This window comes from Amblyomma mixtum, chromosome 4, assembly GCF_055824585.1.
Source record: "Amblyomma mixtum isolate Tamu chromosome 4, ASM5582458v1, whole genome shotgun sequence".
Lineage (NCBI taxonomy): Eukaryota > Metazoa > Arthropoda > Arachnida > Ixodida > Ixodidae > Amblyomma > Amblyomma mixtum.
The window spans coordinates 136,706,455-136,712,459 of NC_143015.1; positions in this window are offsets into that span (position 1 = coordinate 136,706,455).

Genomic DNA, 6,005 nt, shown 5'->3' on the forward strand with positions numbered 1-6,005 from the left:
CCGTAAGTCGGCCAGCAACCCCTAGTGGAATATGTTCGTGCCCAATAACTAGTTTTTGTGTAATTATTATTTCAATACGCTTCTCGCGTAAACTTCGCTTTGTGCCCGTTTCCTACTTGGTGTAAAAAAGTCTATTTAGTTTAGTAAAAGTAGTGCAGTAGTTTAGTAGAAAGTGAATTTACTTCACCTAATGAGAAGCAAAGATGCAATGTTATGATAAGTTTCCAAAGTTTAATGTTAGGCCGCTTTCAAAGCATAAAAAACTATAAACACCGTCAGCTCACTCCATCAGTGTTCCAACACATCGCAAGAGATTATAGGAATGAAATTGTCAAGACGTACTTGCTTTACTTCCCAATCGAAAGAAACGACGCAACTACGCAAGAATTACGACAAAACGTTTTGTCATTTCATCGCAATGACGGAATTTTCTGTTGTGTTTTTGTATTATTTTCTAGTACTCAAGTTTTTCCTTTTATTAGTTTCTGTATTCTGTAGGGTTGTAGTACTTTACTGCAGTAATTGCGCCAAATTTAGTTGTTACTAGAAACATTTCTGTTGTTACCGCAAGTTCATGAGCAAATCTACAAATTTTGTTGTAAGGACAGAAAACTTCCTGTTGTTTAAGGGTAGTTCAGTTCCTGCCTGCTTCCATTCGTCCTAAAAAAAGCGCTGTTGTCCAGTGTTCGCGTATTTACCAACATGATCGTGAACCAAGAAGCCCACATTACCACTCCTACGAACCTCAGTGACTCTTGACAGTACCCAGTTTATGAGGAGAGGCTCTTAACAACAGTCCATCCATCTATCCACGATAGTGAGGCCATGAGGTCATATGCGAGGCTTTCTGCTTCCCTGATATGAAGGAATTGTCATAAATAATTGCCGTCATAGTCGTCGTAGGTAATCCTTCATATTTGGTACATTCGTTGCGCGAATCCATGTGCTAGACGGCAAAGAGAATATAAAAAAGAGAACATTCAGGAAAGCGTGAGGTTGTTTGGTATTGAAATCTTACCTTGCTGCAAGGACAAAGAGCATAGTTTTCCTAAACACAGAGTGTCTACAAGCTAGAAAAGGTTAATATTTTAAATGCAGGTTTCGCTGTCATCGGCCGTTCTAGCAAGTTAAGTACAGTAAGTCAAGGATTCTCGAAGCCAGTGTACTCTGCTATTCATCTTCAATCGGTATCACGGAGTCTCTGTGGCATTGCGATAACGAGTTTGAAAGAAGTTGCTGGAATATTTCTGAAATGAGATTTTATCAGGAATAAATGCATATCTTGTTGCCTGATAAGCCTGAACATTGCTAGAAACAGACACGAAGCCAATGTTTACAACGCACAAAACTAATGAATTTCTTCTTAGCATCCCGTTAACACAGCTGAAGTTTATAGCTAGGTTGCTCTCATATGGGTTACCAAGGGCTCAGTGCATCTAGCCTTTAAAGCCCGGCTGTAAACTCAATTTATTATTTCAGCTTTCCAATAGATATTTGGGCTTCTGAGCGAAAACATTCATACCTGCGGATTAGAAGTTTTGCACTGCCCTGCCAGCAACTGATTAAAGTCAGGAGAACTGATGGAGGTCCGGCAAGTAAGAGTGGTCAAATGCAGCGGCCTGTTATCGCTGAAGTGAACGTACCAGGTATTTCTCCTAAAATGATCTGCAATTTTTTAAAATAAGCTCTTTATTTAGAAGAGCGAGCTTATTTTCCTCCTCGGCATTGTCAGCGGTGCAGCGCGTCATAATGCAGCTAAAACTTGCTAACTAGTTGGCTGGCTAAATAATGTTCAACATCTCAGGTTTTTTAGTATCACTGTTAGCCTCCTTGATTACCGAAGGGCGTGTAGCCCGCTGTCAGTAATATTCACATCAGCCTTTAGAATTTCGAAAATACAGTCCCCAACGATGCTGTGACGTAACAATTGTTAACTACATCGCGCCAAAATACATAAAAGCTTGCAAACAAACAATCCCCTCTAGTGCACGGAACTTATCGAATTGGCAAAAAATTGTTGCGTCTCTCAACCGAGGGTAACTGCGTTTTCGAAATTCTAAAGTCTGAAATGGATAGCACTTACGGTGTGGTACACGGCTCTCAATGAACGAGAAAAAGCAAAAGCTAGAGTTACGTACTCAGTATTGGTTAACAAGCCTACTAGTCGCACGTATTAGCTGTGTTCTGATGCGCACCACCGATGAAAAAGTTATAGCGAAGGAAGGGTTCTTTTAACACCAAATGCCTATTTTTAAAAATTGCAAGACATCTTGTGTGAAAAACGCAGCACATATGGGCAAAAGCCACAAGGAAATACTTTCACTTTATTAAGGGCGCTGTGGCAAAATGCGAAAATACAGCTTCGAGCTGAAATGTACCTTGGCTAGCTCTAAGCTGAAATATTACTACATGTATTGTTGTTGTAATGAATTCTTATCTACCCGGAGGTTTGAACAGTGTTCAGGACAATAACCTTACCTTTATCTCCACCATCTATTTCCGACGACAACTAGGTTTATCGAGGTCGTCCGGACTGCTGCAAAACATGGGGGCAATAACACCGAAACTGTCTACCTCTGTTTTAGTGTGCTAAAATTAAATCATCTGCAAAAGGTACAGCCGATTCGAGTGGCTGAAATGATAAAAAATTGCATTGCTTTCCCCGCAAAATGTACCGGATCATGAAAGAAACGTGCGCAAAGTGTATCTGCTTCACTAGGGCATCGGTGTCTACTCCGCAAGACGATACAAAGAAATCGAGAGTTGGGTGCCAAACACACACGCCAAAGTTATTCCTTGCTGTTTGCGTGTACCTCCGCGTCCACAAATGTAAGTCTGCTTGGTTTCGCCTTAAGCTAGGCTACCTTTGCTACTCTTTGAAGTGCACATAAAAATGAGGAATGGTGTCCAATGTCCCCTTTATTGCGAGGACGTGGTTATACGCGAGCACTGGACGTTTCCACTTGGTATATACGAGTACAGAAAAAGGAGCGTTCCTTATAGAAGACATCGTGCAATACTTTAATATGAGGAAGATTCCGGAGATTGGCTGCAGAACTCCTCTAACCTTGAACTCTATAGAGAGGGATAGCTGAAGGTTTGGTTTATGGTTTTAGGGGGGTTGAACGTCCCACAGGTACTCAGGCTATGAGGAACGCTGCATTAAAGGTTTCCGGATATTTCGGCAGCCTGGAGTTATTTAACGTGCACTGACATTGCACAGTACACGGGCATCTAGCATTTCACCTCACTCGGAATGCAACCGCCCAGACCGGGATCGAACCCGCGTCTTTCGGGTCAGCAGCCGAGCGCCGTAACCACTGAGCTACCGAGGCGGTCTGGTAGGTTGAAGCGTGTTGAGAGAAGGTTACAATGAGAGGGTTTGTATTTCATAACGCAGTGAGTAGAACACGTCATGTGAAGGAGAGGATTTAAACGTGCGTGTGCAGCCTTAGTGAGAAATTAACAGCCCAAAGGGTTGCCTCTAAGGCTTGTTAACGGTGGTCATGAAGTAAGCTTGGAAATGCTAGCTTTCGAAGGAACGTGGACAAGAGTTTCTCTTACCGTCAAGAGATTCTGAACGCTGGTGACCCAAACCGATCAACATGAGATAGCCTAGAGGGAAACTCTTTGTCCTCTAACTTTTTAGGGAACATTACACATACGAGAACAAGCAACCTCCGTAAGTGCTCAACGGAATACCGTCTATAGGCTGGTTTCACGCAGAAACAAGAAAGAAGCCTTTTCTGCGGGCCGTGATAAAGCGGTTGGGAAGGAGCTCTCCGCCCTATGATAGAAACCCGTCAACGTTCGCGAATGCTCCAGTGCAGTTGCCTTGGCAGATAACTAACGTAAATCGTACCAAACGCTGAGGAGAGGCTGTTTGGAACAACCACTCGAAGAGGTGGACTGGAAGCTAAAGCATTTGAGAGCATTCGACGGCATACATCTGGTTTTAGGAAAGGAAACAATACTTGTGCGGAATTCGCTGTTCGTACAATTGACTGATGCGCCGCGGCGGTCGTCTAGCGAGCCGGAATACCTGGGTTCGAAACCGACCGCGGCGGCTGCCTTTCGATGGAGGCGGACGGCAAAGGGCGAGCATTTGTTGTGCGATGTCAGTGCACGTTAAAGATCCTCAGGTGGTCGAAATTATTCCGGAGACCTCCACTACGGCACCTCTCTTTCAATCCCACTTTCCTCCTGTCCCTTACGGCGCAGTTCAGGTGTTCGCCGAGATAAGTGAGACAGATACTGTGATTTAATTTCCCCAAAAACCACTTTACCAATTTACTATTGATTGACTTTTGTTTTTCATACTCGGTTCATAATATGAACGCTTTAGAGCTGGTAAGATGACTTCACAAAGAATGTTTTGATTTAGCTGGCTGGAGCTCTGCTAGTGTTTCTAAAATAAGATTTGAAAAAAAAGAAACGTTTGTAGCTTTCTTTCGCAGGGGGACTGATTAGTTCAAAATTGGCTGTTTCTTCGAAATGCATTCAAAGGGCAGTATGCTATAAAGAGATTTGCATGAAGGGGTTGCGAGGGGGAGTGATTGTAGCAAGGCAAAGAGCTTTTAGCGCTTGCCCTGATCGGAGGAATAAAGGACGATGCGTGTCCTGTAGCACTAAGCACGCTTACTAAATACGCACGAATTGAACCGGTCGGCTCTTGATTGGGACTCTCATTGGGTTACGCAGGATGTTTTTGCCAATTCGTTCAGTGCACGCTAAGCGTTGAATTCGCCGCGGTGGCTCAGTGGTTATGGCGCTCGGCTGCTGGCCCGAAAGACGCGGGCAGAACACAACATGGTAGTTAAATAGCAACGCTTTGCGTGTAGCTTCGTTTCCTTGGTCGTTTGAATTTTCCTACTTGTTCTGTACTTTTCTGCGTTAGTGTCACAGCTATCGGTTTTGCGCTTCATCCCTGAATAATTACTTTTCCGGACACCGTTGATCGCCTGGCCCAAGCCCTCGGAGGGTGGTGGGAGGCTCACCCTTCGCCGCACCATAAAAGAGGCCTACCTCGAGCTCCGCCTCGACAAACGCCTTTACCCTCCCCCTCATCCATCACTCACGGTGCCGGAGGCTCGCCTTCTTCGGCACATCCAAATGAATGCAGTCATCACCCCGTGTCGCCTCTTCCTCTATCGTTATCGATCGGACCCTTCCTGTCCCAACTGCCCCTGTAGCCATGCGGACCTGGCACATTGCCTCTTCTATTGCCCGGCTGCTCAGCAGTCGGGTTCCTTCCCCCCACCATCTCTATCCATCACCACCTGGCTCAACTGGCTTGGCGCTGAATAGGAGGAAGAACAGCGACTTCTGGTCGCCCAGGGGGTCGACATGATCGGCCTGTAAATTATGGCCGAATAAAGGTCTTGTACTATACTACTTACTACTACTTCACTCGATGATTCATAGTGCGTTACAAGCGTTGCTAGATGCGACTATAGGTAAGACTGAGCAGAGCGTGCTAGTTAGTCAAGGTTTGTTTCCAGCAGCCGTTCTTTCGAGTAAGAAAGAAAGTGCAGCTTCATCCCAAAGAAACTTGACGCATTGCTTGCCTTTTTCAATACTTTATTTTTTCTTCGGTGGATGATGATGATGATGATACCAACTATAGTATCCACAAAATAAAGAGCCCCTACTCCGTGTCCTTGGCACGCAGGCCCGGGTGACGGTGGCCGGGACCTCCGCGATTAGAAGCAGGCAAGGAGGTATTGACTCCTCGCGGCTTCTTCCGCCAGGGGAATGGCTTGTTGCTGTGGAGCAAGGGCCTCGCTCCGCAGCAGGGTTTTCCAGGTTTTTCACCACGGGCAGAGCCATCCTTGAAATGGTAGGCCTGCAAACAGATAGGGGACTACGAGCCAAATCGAGCATTCCGAGGATTGCCGAGAAAATCTAATCATTCTTCGGTGGAACGCATCTTTATAAGCAATGTGCTTAGTTTTTTCTGATAACACCTGATTTTTACCCTATTCTTGCGCTCTGTATAGATTGAA